This window comes from Leopardus geoffroyi, chromosome X, assembly GCF_018350155.1.
Source record: "Leopardus geoffroyi isolate Oge1 chromosome X, O.geoffroyi_Oge1_pat1.0, whole genome shotgun sequence".
Lineage (NCBI taxonomy): Eukaryota > Metazoa > Chordata > Mammalia > Carnivora > Felidae > Leopardus > Leopardus geoffroyi.
In genome coordinates this window covers 112,314,310-112,331,145 of record NC_059343.1, presented here as the reverse complement: position 1 = coordinate 112,331,145, position 16,836 = coordinate 112,314,310, and the positions used below count along the sequence as shown (strand labels likewise).

The 16,836-nt window shown below is 49.1% G+C and overlaps 1 long non-coding RNA gene across 3 annotated transcripts; it reads left to right on the top strand.

Annotated features, from left to right (window-relative positions):
• The first annotated feature begins 3,233 nt into the window (after positions 1-3,233).
• LOC123594269 lies at positions 3,234-13,310 on the top strand. 3 transcript variants are annotated; one of them, XR_006710731.1, is made up of 5 exons: positions 3,234-3,692; positions 7,403-7,683; positions 8,379-8,585; positions 8,744-11,328; positions 13,299-13,310. It is a non-coding gene; the product is annotated as an uncharacterized LOC123594269 (long non-coding RNA). The 3 variants fall into 3 exon arrangements; XR_006710730.1 differs by lacking the exon at positions 3,234-3,692 and having other exon boundaries at positions 6,798-7,549; XR_006710729.1 differs by lacking the exon at positions 3,234-3,692 and having other exon boundaries at positions 6,798-7,683.
• The last annotated feature ends 3,526 nt before the right edge of the window (positions 13,311-16,836 follow it).

Sequence of the window (16,836 nt, the reverse complement as noted above, 5' to 3'; positions counted from 1 at the left end):
CATAAGAAAATATCCAGAATGAAACACTGAAAGATAAACATATGAAAACTACAGATGACGTAAGACACAAGGAGGATCGTATGAAAGAAAGAGATGCTATTTCCTCGGGGTTCCAGGCAAATAGGAAAGAGAACGAAGCAAAGCAGTATATGAGCAGATATGAGCTGAGAACAGACTCCTCGTGGAGAAAAATGCAAGAAATCTACACGTGAGCACATCTTAGGAAAGCCATTGAGAACCAAAGGCAAATAGAGGAGCTGTAAGCTTTCAGAGGATGAAAGCAAATTAGCCTGAGAGCTGCCTTCTCCAGTAAAAAATAGAAAAAGCAAAAGAATAGAAAATGAAATATCGTCTTCTATGCGCTGAAAGAATATACTTCCCAGCGGGAGACTCCTCCCCCTGCCACAACATATTTCAAGAATGAAGATGAAATAAAGGTCTTCTTATAAGCACCAAAGGGGGAAACCCGAGAGAATTTGTCACCAGAAGATAGTACTTGCAGAAAATACTCACCGATATTCCTCAGGCCGAAGACAAGTTTTACATGAGTGAAAAGTAATGAAAAGCTGAATCGTTATGGAATCGAGCTTAGTCAGTGAAACGAAACAGAAAAGGAAGAGATGATTAGGGAAGTCAGGAGATGGTGACCTTTGAGTGGGGGGAAGAATACCGTGATTAAAAGGGGCCAGGTGTGGGCCTCGAGGTTGTTGGCAAGTTGTATTTCTCTTAGTGGAAGATAGTCTCAGGCGTTCTTTGTGGTATGTCAGCGCGTTGTGCCGTCTGTGAGGTCCCGAGATCTCCGTCTATCACAGTGTCACAATTACATGCGAGTGTGTGTGCGTGTGTGGGCGCTCAGGACTTGGAGGCCGACTTGCCTTTCTGGACCACGGCGGGACAGGTACAGCACAGCCCCAGCCTTCGATCTGGTGACTTCTCCCAGCACTCAGCACCCACGGATCCTACCAAGGAAAGTAAATGACTTCCTCGTGTCCTTGCAAAGGTCCCTAGTCTGTTAACCTACCTCCTCTCTCACAAGCCACAGCAAGTCTCAGGGGTACACATTTCAGCCTGGGGCACGTTCCTGAGAGACTGGCCCGAGATAGGCAGCCACATCTTCCCCAGCCCTTTGCCAACTCCTCTATGGGAGCACCTCTCCCATTGTGCCTTCGGGCACAACCCGTCATTGGACCGGAAGGTTTAGGAACTCCTCAAGAGGGAGTATTTCTGGAGATCTCCCGGGGAAAGGTTCCGTTTCAGGACCTACATAGGTACATACCGAATCCCCATATACGCCACGCTGTGTACTGAGCTATATTTTATGATTATATATGGGAAACTGGTGATGCATTTAGAAAGGAGATATGAGACAGATGTAGGATCTGTGCTGCTAAAATGAGCACGTGGTATGAGACATAGGAAAGTGACAAAATTAGGACTGGTTGATTTATTAACGAGCGTGGAGAAATTACCGCCGACGAAAGCAGTAAAGCTGTGGCACCAACAATCGGGGACCTAGGTAGTGTGTTGTCAGATGCGGATTATGTGCTCTGAACAGTGTTTAGAAACTACAGATTTATAGGGGCTACATTGGGATGGGAAGGCTCCAGGCAGCAGGAAAGGGCTTTGCGTGAACTCAACGAATATTCCATCAGCCGAGTGAGCTGGTTCTTACTGGCACCTTCATGGACCCGAGGAGAAAACTGAAGCACAAAAATCATCTGAAGTTACCCAGCTGATAGGAGGAAGAGCTGGTGTATGAGTCCCAGCAGCAAAGCTGCAGCCCACAAACGCAACCACTGGCCGTAACGCACAGCAGATAAGTAGTGACTGCTAGTGCTTCCCGCACAGGTAGAAGCAGCCCAGGGCATGGGCCTGGGATTGAGTGCGAATGGGACAGGCACGATTGGTGACCCAAGGGCGAGGGAGCCGCGGGCGATTTGAGAAACAGGACGTGTGTGTTATAGGTTGTCACGTGCCAGGCGTTGAAAGGATCCGGCACGTGTCCATCCACAGAAGCAGTCAGAGGGACAAGCCTTAGAGACGAGCGTTGAAGGGGTTGGCAGATCCTGGGACGGCATTTACCTCCACAGCTCCAGGCTATCTTCCTGTCTCCCCTCATGTGGATTGACTGCCCCAAACCATCCCTTCACGGGTTGCTGGCCAAAGCCTGCAAGCACTCTGTCGCCCCCCCTCTAGATCTTTGTTAACCTGTTACCCCCAACCCAGCTCAACCACGAGCTCTCACTGAGTTTGTAAGTGAGCGGCCAGACTCCGCGGGTAAGACACCCAGCTGGGCCAACGGCCGTGTCCTTAACGCTGCCCAACTCTCAGGCTGTCTGCTTCTGGTGTCTTCCTTTCATCCCCCGTAGTTTGGAAGTCATTTTACTGTATTTGGTTTTGCTGTTGCTCCCGAGTTCTATTTGAGGCCTAGGAAGCCATCTGTGACAGCTGCAGCTAGCCGCGATATCCCCAATTTATTAGTCAGCATTCTGCAGACAACAGAACCGATGGGAATATATTCTGAAGACTTTGGTTCATCCACGTATGGAGGCTGAGAAGTCCCACGATCTCCTATCTACAAGCTGGAACGCCAGGAAAGACAGTGGGGTAACTCAGTCTGAGAAGGAAGGCCCGAGAACCTTCAAACCAGGGGAGTCAATGATATGAATCCCAGTCTAAGAGCAGGAAAAGTGGGGCACCTGGCTGGCTCGGTCACTAGGGCATGGCTCTTGATCTCAGGGCGGCGAGTTCAAGCCGCCCAGTGGGTGTGGAGCCTACTTAGAAAAGAGATAGGGGCGGGAGGAGATGAGATGAAATGTCCCGCCTCAAGTAGTGAGGCAGAAGGAAAGGGGACCATTCTTCCTTCCTGTGCCTTTGGGTAGATTCTGGCCCTCGGTGCCTGGGATAACGCTCACTCACAGTGGGCACAGTGGGCAAACGACTTTCCTGAGTGACCGATTCGAATGCAAACCTCATGCAGAAACAGCCTCCCAGACACAACCAGAAATCATGTTTCACTCGGGCATCCACGGACGGTCCAGTTGACACCGAAAATTAACCATCGCAGTAGTTAGGGCAACCTCACAAACCATTGCGTGACAATGTTTACACAATAAAGCCTCGCGACACCCCCGACCCGCCTGACAAACGGGGGAAGGATAGTGCCGGCACGAGAGGGTCTTTGCCAGGGGCGATGTGCACTCTGTGAAGATGGGAGGAGTAAGCATGGAAGGCTTCCCGGAGGAGGACGCATTTAGCTAGGTCAGGATAAACTAGGTGAGCCAGATTTCCGAAGTGCGAGATGACTCGAGACAAAGGAAAAGGTATGTGCGAAGGTCTAACAAGGCGGGGGGGGGTCGGCCTTGAGGGACAGACACGGATGTACAAAGACAAAAATAGGAACAAATATTTGAGTGATTTATTTGGACCTGGAAGTATGGCGGTTTCCACTCGTAGACCTAAAGAGAATGGACAGTCTGCCTGTCAATCACTGCAGGCCCTCCAAGCTGATGCCTGAAGGCGGGGCCATTGAAGGATGGCAAGCACCCGGCAATGAAGCCCTACCACGTGAGCAGGCCGATGACGGCTTGGATTGTGCAATGAGGCTTCCGTAGACCGTTCCCCTCGGTGATGACGAAATATGGCGGCTACTGTGGATATATGGCGGGTGACAGTGCTCCGATCTCACAAGTGTAAGTTTCATGGACTTTCTCTCATAATTGGCTGTTTGAAGTGTGAGTTTAAGAGAATCGGGGGGGGGGGGGCGGATGGTGTGTCCCAAGACACGTTGACAGATGTGTCTCATGGGCTTCCGGATTGATGACAAGGGAAGGTCCCTTAGCTGCCTTTGGGGACATTGTTGTGCTTTATGGAACAACATGATGAGTCTTTCAGATCATTTCATTTGTCTGAGTGTGGGTCTCGTACCCCCCCTCCCGATTCGTGGTCTTCGGGTTTTGTGGTGTTTGCAGCTTCAAAATGCAGAAAAAAGGGTGCGGTTGGCTGAGCCTTGAGTGGGTCTCAGACAGGACGATGGCTGTTGGCTGCCTGGGAGCCGATTTTGGTTTCCATGGTACAGTGTTTGGGGACGGGACCTGTCACCGACTATTGTTTACATCGGGGTCTTGGCCATTTGTGTGAGGTGTCTTGGTGACCGGCTATCTCTTATCTTGATGTGAAACAAAAGGAAAGTGAACGTAAGGAGAGGGGAGCACGTGTGTGATTACGACAGCCGACAGCCGATGCCTGTCTTTGAGGGCAGTTTTGTCTTTCATTTAACATGACTGTGTGTTTCCTATCAGTTGTTCAACATTTGGAATGGTCTTCTGCATATGCTGCCTTGAAAAGGCGGGGGAACCCCCTGATAATTCCAACATGAAAGTGGGGAAACGGATGGCGTGGTGGGCTCAGGGCTTGTTCACTGACCACCGGGAATTGTCTTCAGTCACCACTGAAAGCTGCATTTTTCTGTAACGTATTCGTGTTTTTCCTATCATTGTATCCAACCAGTAGCGGTCCGGAAGCTTTTCACGTGTTTTCCATACAAAAAGGTGTTCTATTAATTGCCGTCTTCGAATGAGAAAGTAGCCTATTGGGTCGGCTTGGCAGGGCCTTGGTGCTTTAAGTCCCTGATGGGAATGATCTGCTCGGGATCTTGTTTCTTGTTTCATGTGATAACGTAATGGCGGTGGGGTGTGTTTTCCCTGTGATATTGCAACATTGCATCCGTTTGAGTTTGGTTTTTTATTTTGACTGTGTTTCATACGCGTTCTCCAAATGTGCAAGTATTTTCCGCGTGCACTGTGGAACAATTTGTCCGGCTGGACACGTGAAAGTTTCACACGCCGAACGTCTCCTAGCCGCTCTTGTTAGCCAAGTCGGAACACTGTTTTGGCATTTAATGTTCCATGTTCGTCTTAAGGCAGCCAATTGAATTTTGATGTCGGCGCTCCTCATAGATTTCCTTTAAAGTGCTTGGTGTAAATTTCAATTTACCGAGGAGGCATTCAACGTCTAATGGGGTGCCTTACGTTTCCAGTATAATGGCGTGTTTGACATAATTTATTTTGCTAAATCCTGGTCTTGTTCGCTATGGATAAATTCTCTTAGAAACAAAGGTTTTCTGGGGAAACTGCCTGGCTCAGTGATAGAACCTGTGACTCTTGATGTGGGGGTTGTGATTGCAGGCCCCACACTGGTGTGGAGAGTGCTTAAAAATAAAGTCTTCAAAATGAATAATAATAAACGTTTTGAGGTGATCTCAAATTGCAATTCAAAACAATCTGGTGAATGCTTGCCTCTCACACAGTTGGGGATTTGGGTGTACAAAAGAATTGGGTCTCCTATGACTTTGTTCCATTAAATGTTGTTCCAGGCCCTTTTTTCGTAAGCTTTGTGTTAACCAGTTTTGGCGTCATCGTTAGTTTACAAATGAGGAAAAGATTGTTTTAATTGTGTGTGTGCTTCTTGCTTTATGACAGTGACTGGCTCCCGGTGGCCCGGGAGCCCAACCTTTCGTCTTATTTGCTATTAAAATGTTTCTGAAAAACTGACTCTGTGTGTTTTATTTCACGGGTCTACTTAAAATTTCCTTTTCAGTGTAAAACATAGCAGGTATTGACCATGAGGCTGACGGTGCTGTTTCCTGACCGCGAATTCCGGGAAGTGCCTGTCACCGGCCATCCCGGAATTCCGTTGGCCTCGTTCTGGGTTTCATTTCTCATGATCGTTACATGACACTTATCAACTTTATCCAGGTCAATTCTGTACTTAGTCTTGAGTGCATTTGCTTTGAACGTCACGGGGCATTTTGAGTTTACTTACAAGCAAATTCACCCCCAGAAGTCTTGCTCTCTGTGTTCTAGAACTGAATGGCCCTTGCTGGTCGCAGTGCATACTTTTGAATATTATATTAGAACCCTGATTGTGCACGTGACAGAGTGGTATTTCTTTTCTTTTCTTTTTTTTCTTGTTATGTCTTTAAATGCTGACCCAGGTGCTCCTTCCTCGGCGTTCTCCCGTAGAAAAAATTACTTTGTGGTATCCTATTTACAAACAGTCTGTTCCCTGACACCTCCAGTCCTCCTTGTTAGGGGTCCTGGGCTAGACCGGACATGCCGCTCTCCCTGCACCCTACTGCACCCCGATCGCAGAGGGTGCTGTCCCTGCCTCTTTAGCCACAAGAGCTGACCGTGCCTTAATGCCCCAAGGGCTAGCATATTGGCTTAGGAAATAGTCAGTGGCTGCCTGCTTCTCCTCGTACACCTCCCTTCCTGTGTCAGACCTCATGTGTATACAAGGGGAGAATTCAATGAGAGGGAAGCTGTTGTTTGGCTCAAAACCCTGAGCGCCCTAATCCCGGAGCGTCATCTGATCCTTGGTGTTAAGGACAACAGGCACTTCCTTTTGATCATGGTGATAGCTGGGTTTGCCTTATTAGCCTTTTTGCTGATTGATTCTTGATATTGACTTGAATTTGGTATCTTAGCTCACGTAGAAACGATTTAATGACTCCTATCGGTGACACGTTGGAGGTCTGTAAAATGTACTTTGATTACATTTAGACCTGTGAAAGATCCACTGCTGGTATTTGGGTTGTACTGTCTTCGGTACTGACAGGAAAGCAGACTTCAGGAACGGGGACCCTCAACTAGCCTCACCAATCCTGACTTTTGAGACAGAGTCCTAGATCTTGAACAAAATCTAAGTGTGGCATGAAGGTGCTTTCATTACTGGCCCATGGCCTGTAGTATCCCAGGGCATTCTTGCCCATTGAGAGCAGATTCTCCAATGTGTATGTAACCAAGTGTCCAGTTTGTTGCCGTTGTTTCCTCCTCGGAGACCTACGTTCAATGTCAGGTGGTAGGGACATTATGCAATGTGTGAAATGCTTGGTGAATTTGTTGTGATTAACTTAGCTCATTTTTCTTTTTGGCAGTTTTGGAACTTACTGTGTTACCGATGACGAAGTCTAGTATAACAGCCCAGCCATTGTAATGTGCATTTCGTGGTCTATTAAGTAGAACACAAAACCCATTTGAGTGATGTGTGACCCATCGCCTTGCCTTGCGTGGTATGTCAGTGTCAGCAATTGGTAACAAAGTGAGAACACCACCACCCATTCCAAAGGTTTGTTCCCCACAATTGTGTACGAGTGGATGGTTTCATTAGTGAAGAGGGACACGGGAGTTCTGAGACGCCCCTTCTCGCCACTGAGTGGTGATACCTCTTAACATAATGTTGAAGAATTCCCCTGTGCTGGTTGACGAAGGCGGGATGCACCGTGGTTCGTGCTGAGGGGGGACAATCAGCCAGCCTCTAAAGCCGCAGTCTCACCTTGTGGGTTGATTCATGCAGTTCCTGTCTTACATTCTCTTTCACTCTTTTGGCCTACTTCACACAGGCTGCGTGATTGGGTCCTCTGGCCCCACCAACCACTTCCAGAAATTGCTCTGGAAGAGGGAAAGAGGAAGTTTGCCCCATCCACTCGTGTGGTGAGTTTCCAAGTGACCTAATTTTCCTGCAGCGGTCGCAAGCTGACCTTCCCCAGGTAAGTCTCTTTGTAGATTTGTACAATCATCACCTCCCTCAGGATCTGTGATGGGAACGTCCTGTTCTGGTCAGCCGGTGGGCCCGTAATGAGAGGAGAGGACCCTGAACCAATAGTCAAGACCAGCCATACAGGTGAGAGCAACCTTAGGCTGTGTGAGGCCACAGGTGTTGGGTGAATAGCACTTGTCTCCTGTCAGCTGTACCTTTCTTCCAGATGGTGTGGAAATCCCATCCCTGAGTCTCTAACACGTGGGCGCTTCCCACAAGGTCGGGGTCACTCCGTGGTAGAGACTCCCTGTCTTGAGTCAATTTCCTCAAGGAGTCAGTGGCATCTTTCTTCCAGACCTTCTTCGTGTTCCTCTGCTTCCTGTTGCGTGCCACTGTTACACACGCGTTGGCTTTATTAGAATGTCAGATGTCCAAAAAACCCTGATCTTGAGCCTTTTTATCCTTTTGGTAATCGCTTTCTACTACCATGCAGAAGCAGGATGGACTGGATGGGATGGTCAGACACAAACTTCAGGAACTCCGAGATGGTGGGAGCACTGCTCAGGTGCATTTCTTCAGGTCTGAATGTAACTTTTTTAAGTCATGGGTCTGAATTAATTGAAAGCCAGGAGTACCTAGGAGAGGCGAGAAAGATGAGACCTGTACACCGAGTGGGTGCCAGAGGGTGACGGTCTCCCGGCCCACCCCCGCTGGGGTGGGTGGGCATTTAGGTGGCAGCCGTCCTAGAAGCACAGGCTAATAGTTCAAGCAACATGTGGGTCAATACTTCTTTGCAGGTTTCCCCTTCCGTGCATGCTAGCTATTTTTTGGCTTTGCAGATGTTGCCGAGACCGTGTCACCCATCGTGTTTCGTTCACAATGAGTTTCCAGTATGTGAGTCTGAAAGACCCTCGGCCCTTTCTTCCTGTCATCTCTGAGCCTCAGCTTCCACATCTGCAAAATGGAAATGACACCTCGCTCTTGCTCTCAGGCGTGGTGTGAAAATCAAGCGTGATCGTCTTTATGAAGTGCTCGGCACACGGGAGGTACTGAAGAAATTAGGACACCGTTTCCAGAGTGTGTTTATGGGAGCAAAGGATCATGGCTTGGTTTAGATCCTCTTGCCACCTGTGCAGACCCCACTTGCACTTCATTTCTTGAGCCTTTTGCTGTCATGTCAGCTACATTTTGTTTCCTTTCACAGGGCCAGCAACTATTCTCGGAGGGGCTTGGGCATCTCTTTGGAAATGGACCTCTTTAACTCTGCTGTGATGCCAGGAGGTAGCCCAGCATCCCAGACCCTGCCTTTCTCTGAGCTGCATTCTTTCCTGGCTGCCTTGGACGTCTGACATTGAAGCTGATGTCACTCCGCGTCAAGTTGGGGCTGGAGGGTGCTTGGTAACTGGCAGTGGCCAAAGGTCTCCTCTCTTTCCTTCTCTGTATAAAGTTACTTCTTTTCTGGGCAGGGGTTAATTTGGTGGAAATCAGGTGAAGACTTTGACGGTTGGGTGTGAGAGTGTTAAGCATAAAGACGAATGGCTCTAAGGTGCATTCAAAGACCCTTGTGACCTCTAGAGTCAGAAGCACCTCTGGTTCCTCTGTTGCTTTGTTCGCACCAGTTTTATCCAGAAGGTGGCATCGCAGAGCCTGATGTGCACTCCCCAAAGTCCAAAGGATCCACATTTCTTTGTGGTTAGACACTAACGTATGTAGCCTTTACACAGCACGTTGACATTTCAAAGACTTTTCATTTATCCCTATACTTGGTTCAGTGACTTTCAAGCCGTGGGAGATGGGGGTCATTACGACTTCCTACCCAGTGAAAACCTGAGACCTGAGGTCCTTAGAAAACTCTGTGCCCCAACACACATTCTTTCCCCGGGCGGTAGGTACAAAAGTGAACAAGAATGGCTTGTTTGCGTGTCAAAAGCAGTTGTACAACTTAATCACCGTGATGCCTCCTCCTTCTTCCACACACACTTGTGCCTGCCCACTGCCCATCAAAGTCATGTTGGGTCATTTCACTGGGGGGAGGGATGGGGAAGACGTAGATGATTGTTTTATGGGTAAGTCTTCTGAGTACCGGCACTTAACAAAATAAGTCCCAAGGTTGACGCTTCCAAAAGGGTGACTGTTTAACTGGTGGCATCTCAAACTCAGGACCCTGAGGGAAAGACAAGGTGACCCTCCCAATTTAAGGTGGGGTCTGGCTTGGTGGCTCTTTCCCAGGAGTCCACTCTGGAGCCTGCCACATCAGTTGCGTTATGAGGCCTGTACTCAATGAATGTGTACTTCCCAGCGGGGATGTTAATGAGTTATGAATTCTTGGTGTGAAGTATTTCGTGTCAAACCCTGTTAGCCCGAAGTGGATTTTCATTCCTCTTATGTGTGTCGGTGACAGAAAGGGAATGGAATCGAACACCTGAGGATAAGGCCTTTGCACTTGTGCTGCCGAAGGAGCACGAGGTAAGGCCTTTGAAATGGAGTGTATTCGTTGTTACACTGGTTCCCTGTTACAGGCGCACGTTTCCACGGATGAGTATTATTTCATTGGATACATGTACCACATTTTCCTTATCCATTTATACTGTTGATGGATGCTCACAAGTCTCTCATGTGTCACATGTTGAAAACAATACTGTAGTGAGTATATGGGATGAGTATGTGTCCTTGACGTAGTGGCTTCCTGTCCTTATATAAACGCCCAGATACGGGATTGATACATCATATAGGAGCTCAATTATTAATTTTTTGAGAGGCCATCCTACTGTTCTCCGTAGTGCTACCCAATGTGGGCCTGTCAGGTTGTCAGACTCCCTTTACAAAGAAGCTGAAAGAGTACGTCTACCATGCAGAGCAATGGCCTCCTAGGAATCACTGGGAATCCTCATGTTGTGTATGGGAATGTGGTTGGAATTGTATCCACACGTTTCCATCAAAACTTCCTGCACTGTTCTGGTGATCATACCTTGCCCGTGGCAAGAAGACGAGCGGCATGAAGGTGCTGTCAATGAACGTTCCATGAAGCAGGGGACGTTTAGATTGTCACGGACATGAGCTGATGAGCTGGATGTCCGGGAGCCTCCTGGGTCAGGTGTGCAGGGTGCAGGATTCATCCTTGGGCCTTTGTTTCTATACGTCATTTCAGGCCATTCATTTCTCACGAGTAGTGAAACCTAGGGTCCAGAAGGGATATATGAGTAAACTCTGGGAGTGTAAAGAAACTTGCAAGGGGGTGGGTAGAGTGTCTTAGTGTGAAAGTGTGGTAGGCCTTATGGGTTCAGGGGCAATGGCAGCATCTGGCGACTGGGCAGATATTAGTTCCCAGGGAAGAAATGGGTCATGTCTGGTTCTCTGGCCTCCAATGCAAAGAAGCTAAAAGAGTTTGTCTACCATACAGAGCAATGGCCTCCTAGGAATCGTTAGGAATCCTCATTTTGTGGATGGGAATGTGGTTGGAATTGTATCCACACGTTTCCATCGAAACTTCCTGCACTCTTCTGCTGACCATACTCTGCACATGGCGGGAAGAGGAGCGGTATGTGGGTGCTGTCAATGAACCTTCCATGAGGCAGGGGACGTTTAGATTGTCACGGACATGAGCTGATGAGCTGGATGTCCGGGAGCCTCCTGGGTCAGGTGTGCAGGGTGCAGGATTCATCCTTGGGCCTTTGTTTCTATACGTCATTTCAGGCCATTCATTTCTCACGAGTAGTGAAACCTAGGGTCCAGAAGGGATATATGAGAAAACTCTGGGAGTGTAAAGAAACTTGCAAGGGGGTGGGTAGAGTGTCTTAGTGTGAATGTGTTGTAGGCCTTGTGGGTTCAGGGGCAATGGCAGCATCTGGCGACTGGGCAGATATTACTTCCCAGGGAAGAAATGGGTCATCTGGTTCTCTGGCCTCCAATGCAAAAAAGCTAAAAGAGTTTGTCTACCATAGAGAGGAATGGCCTCCTAGGAATCGTTAGGAATCCTCATTTTGTGGATGGGAATGTGGTTGGAGTGTATCCAAGCGTTTCCATCTAAAGTTCTGCACTCTTCTGCTGACCAAACTCTGCCCATGGCGGGAAGAGGAGCGGCGTGTGGGTGCTGTCAATGAACCTTCCATGAGGCAGGTGCCCTTGCAATATCAAGGACATTTGCTAATGAGCCTTTGTGGTTATCAACCTCCATTTTCAGGCTCTTGATTTCACTTGATTAGTGAAATCTGGGGCCCACAAAGGCTCTGAGGACACTCTGGGAAGAGAAGGAATCTTGACCTTGGGTGGGCCGAGCGACTTGGAGTGAACGTTGTGGTAGGCATTTGGGTTCAGGGGTGTGTCCCCTGCCTTTGTCCCTTCTCACGCATACGCTGGGGTCGGCATAACTCGGGGCGAGAAGACAGTGGACATTGGTGGATGTGAGCTGAGAAACTATGCCTGTCTTGTCGAGTTGACACATTCATTAGGAGAACAGGGTGTTGTTTTCCACGTTCCCCGTGGAGTGTGGGTTTGCCAGCAGGCACGGCTCTGCTGTTTCGTCCTTTCTCTGTGGTACCATGGGCCTGTGAAGGAAGGCCACGGGGTAGGGTGGGTCGTCCTTCCCCCTGCTGTCTTGTTGCGGGTGACAATAACCTGAGGCCCTTCTGAGAAGGAACTGCTGTTGCTTATGCCTCTTTTATCCTCCAGGGACATTTTCTGCCATTGTCCCAGATGTGTGTTGGCTCTTGGGCACTGCTTGTGGTGTTTGCTTCCCCCTCCATGTGTCAGGAGGCTGGGTTTTGAAACTGGCCAGAGGCATGCTTAGCTTTTCAAAAGTGTTTGCGAAGAGGCAGAGAGCGCACAATGACAAGTTTTCCAAAGTCCATGTTCCCAGAGAAGGGAAGGGGGAGGTCGTGTCCCCCTTTCCAATGGGGATAGTTTAGCTCTTGTTTCTTATTTTCTTTGCCCTGATGCCATGCTCCCATGAGAGACCAGGCCCCCTCGGTCCCTGCACGACCACCCTGACTGGTGAGTCCTGAGGACTGGCTAAAGTTATGCCTGTGCGTAGAGCTTCCTCTCGAGCAATCTGTGCCAAGAGTACCTTCACCTGAAGGTTAAGATGCGTGAGCAGTGGCTTGTACTCTGGCCTGCTTCTGTTCCTGCCTGTGCCTGTGCCCTCAGGGGGCCTCTCTGTGATCCAGAGAGTCAACTGCAATGAGTAAGGAAAGTAGAATCCTTGTTTAGAGTGGATTTGAGTCACTATGCTGGTGTCACTGGTCCGCTGGAAGTTGAGCTGTATTTTCCCTCTCGCGGCCTCTCTTTCTCGAGTGCCCTGGAGGAGCTGAGGTGTGATCTGTCTGTCTTGTGGCCCACAGGACCTGACAGAATACTTGGTAGGAGGGGAGGACTCGGAGCCTGTGTGATGGATACTCAGTGCGCAGGCCTCTTGAAATGGGCGGGAGGAACGTGCAAAACGTGTGCACTCCTGGACAGTGTACGTGGTGGCATCTAGGCCCCTCTGCATTTGAGCTTACCCCCCCCCATCCACTGTGCCCACTGGAGGAGCACCATATATGGATTGGACCCCTGCCAAGCAGACCACCTGCCGGGTGAGATTGGGGTTGGCCTTCTGAGCTTGCCTGCTCTCTTCTCATTCATATGCAGACCCACTGTAAGGCTTCTTTCCAGCTTGGGAAAAGAACATCAGTGGGCTGAGGTCAGTGATTCTGGAGGAGACTCACTGAGTGCCTCAGTCTCCCCCATCAGTCAGACACAGCGGCCTCACAGAATGCCGAAAGGCCTCGTGTAGATGCCACTCTCCCCTCCGGGTAGATGACGGGTTGTGCCGTTGGGGTGCTGACCCGTAGGATGTGGGATATGGTTAAAGCCGCAAGGAGACACCAGGCGTTCTCCTCCAGAGCTCAGAGTAAATGCATACGGAAACAGTTGCCTTCTTACGGTAGGTCTTCTGCCTTTGGTTGTCTTCTCATTACAAAGAAAAATACTGATTAGTGAGGGTGAAATGTAACATTGGAGGGGGCAGATATGCTTATGACATAATTGATGGTGATGATTGATACGTGGATGTATACTGATCCCTCAACTCATTAGGTTGTATACATTAACTATGTACAGCTTATCGTATGTCACTCGTTCGTCTCCATACCTCAGTAAAGTGGTTGAAGAAACAATAAAAAAAGAGCCTCCCATGAGTACAGATGAGTGTTCCCCTCAAATGGTTTTAGATTTTCAAACTGAAGGGGAAGGAAGTGTCTATACAGGGAAAAGGGAGATTACTGCTCCTTTCTTACTGTTTTGCCTTGCTCGTTCCCTTTATATGTCGCATTTGTATCGGCGATGTACAAGGGTGACCTTTACTGTCCATAGGATTTTAAATTTCATTGACTTGCAGCAGTGCTACAGAAGCCATGAACTTCCCCTGGAGGACTTGAACTCAAGGAGTGGCCCCGTGACATCAGCAATTCATCATATGACAAGACATGGACACTGGGTTAATGTGATTTTGGTATTGGCGCGCGTTTGGTATGTTGTCATTGTTTACAATTTGTGTTTTTGTGCTTGTGCAAGTAATCTCGCAAACTAGTTTGCATATGAGAACATGTCAAACCATGGATGTACAGTGTATTTTTCTCCTACGGGCTGGAGGGCCGTAGTTTCAGGCTGATTGGTCTTTCCAGTCGGCACGTTTTCTCTGAGCGTGTCCCACACCCTTCTGTCTACTGTATGACCCAGTTCCCCTGCCACAGCTACTTGCTTTGATGCTTCTCACCTATCATAGTTGAGCCAATGATACTTTTGTTGTATTTAGAGTTTGGGACTAGACCCCCCAAGAATGTGTGATATCGTGGGGGTGCCTCTCTGGCTCAGTCAGTAGAGCATGTGACTGTGGATCTTGGGGTTGTGAAGTTCGAGCCCCACATTGGGTGTGGGGATTACTTAAAAAAACATTATTACAGGGGCACCCGGGTCACTCAGTCAGTTGAGCGTCCAAGTCTTGATCTGAGGTCAATTCTTGATCTCAGGGTCTTGATCTCAGGGTTGTGAGTTCATGCCCCAGTTTGGCCTCCACTCTGGGCAGGAAGCTTAAATTAAATAAATAAATAAATATCGTTATAAAAAAAGAATGAGTGATAACCTTGTTTAAAATTTTTTTCATGTTTATGTATTTATTTTTGAGACAGAGAGCGATAGAGCATGAACGGGGGAGGGTCAGAGAGAGAGAGAGGGAGACACAGAATCAGAAGCAGGCTCCAGGCTCTGAGCTGTCAGCCTAGAGCCCGACGCGGGGCTCGAACTCACGGACTGTGAGATCATGACCGGAGCCGAAGTCGGACGCTTAACTGACTGAGCCACTCAGGCACCCCACGAATGAGTGATATCTTGAAAAGGCTAGTTAATATCCTTTCACTGCAAGCAATATCATTGAGAAGACATACTGTTGAGTTTCCCTGAGCTATGCTCACTTCCGTCTTTAAAATGTATTTCTTGCTTCAGTATCTTGCATTTTGTAAAATACTTGTGTTCTTCCAATAAAATTTATGTGCTTCAGAAAATCTCTCTCGTAGAATTCTTTTATTATGCACGTGAACGCCAGCATGGTCACAGAGTCTGTAGCTCTGCCGTGTGCATCATCGCCTGAACCAGGGCAGAGCTCTCAAGTGTGGACTTTGAGGCATTAACAACAGGGACTTGGTGCCAGGGGAACGGGGTCTCCAGGCCACAGTGGAAGTTCCCTGTCTTTGTTAAGGTCTCCGCTTTGTTCATGCAAGTAGTCCCCTCAAGCGATTAGGTAATCTACTACCTCCCTAGGAAAAGTGACCCTTTCGGGCACTTCACGAAGGCCATAAGCACGCATGTGGGGATTGTGGCCGTTGTGGGGGGATTTGCTGATACTCCCAAGGGTCAGTCAGAAGGAGCAGGACCAGCATGGTTGTACAGAAGGTCAGTCCAGAAATCAGTAGGACCAAAACTAGAAGCAGCAAGCACACAGTGAATGCCTGGCGAAGCCAGCAGTAGAATCTTGGTCCCTTGCATCTGGGGCATCTTTCATGATGGGTCTTACTTATAAAGGCTTTGTCGACGCAGAGTTAAATTAGTTAAGTGGGTAGTAACGTTGTTTGGCAGCTTGTTCTTTAAACACATGCACGCTTTCCAGTTCTTGTATAAAATTTCCAGTAGCTAACATTGCGTGTCTCCCACACAGCTTACCACGGCTGAAACCTCTCTGTGGGGCGCCTGGCTGGCTCAGTCTGTAGCCCCACGTTGGGTGTGGAGATTACTCGAAACTAAAATATTTTTTAAAAACCTCAACACATCACCGTGGTCGTTAAAATCTCCCAAGGGAAAGGGGATCGAGACCCGGGCAGTCTGTTCTGCCTGTAAATACACTGGGTGGTTGGGCACACGTGTCTCCCTAGGGTTTCATAAAGACTTTGTTTGGGTGCAGGTGTCAGCAGCTCTGTTCCTGCCATCCAGTCTAGAGGGGCCCAAGCTGCAACGTCTCACTGTCCTGCCTGAGAAGTTCAGCAGTACGCGCAATTTAAATCACTTCTTTTCTCCAACTGCAGCTGAACTTTATATCCCTTACAGGATCCTCTCTTGTGGTGCAGACTGGGACCCAATTCCTATTGGTCCTATTTTAGGTCGGTGGGTATGATTTTACCGGAGGCATTTATTCACTCTTACCTTACCAAACACCACGACATCCCGTTACTACACTACTACACTTCTAGGCACCAGCAGAAGCGCATTCCGTGGACGCGGGCCCAGGGTAGGAGCAGGGGGGGCCATGGGCGGTACCCGACGTCTGCGCAGGCTCTGCCCACAAGACAGCTAGCGCACAGGCGCAACACGAGGGAGGCGAGGGAGGCGCGCCCTGGCCAGAGATTCTGGGGGGGAGGGGCGGGCCTAAGGCTGGCGAGAGGAGGCGGGATCGGAATCGGGGGGCGGGGCCGAGGGGGCCCCCGTTGGAAGGACAGCGAGGGGCGGGGCTGAGGGAGGAGCCCAGGGCTCCGGTCTTCTGGGGATGAGGGTGGAGCCTGCTACACGTGGAGAGGGGAAAGTCCCAAACCTCTGGCGCTGGGGTGTCCTTAGCTGACTCTTGGCCTCTGGACGCCCCTTGCGTGAGGTTCTGTGACCACCTTTTCCTGCTTATTCATGTGTCTCTCAGCCAGCCGTTCTTGGCACCAGGCTGCAGATGTTGCCTGCAGCATGAACCCCCATGTTAGCCAACATACACCCCAAATATTAGCCAACAGAATCCAGAGCGGCACATTCAAAGAGTGATGCACCATGATGAGGGGACGAAAGGAGGCT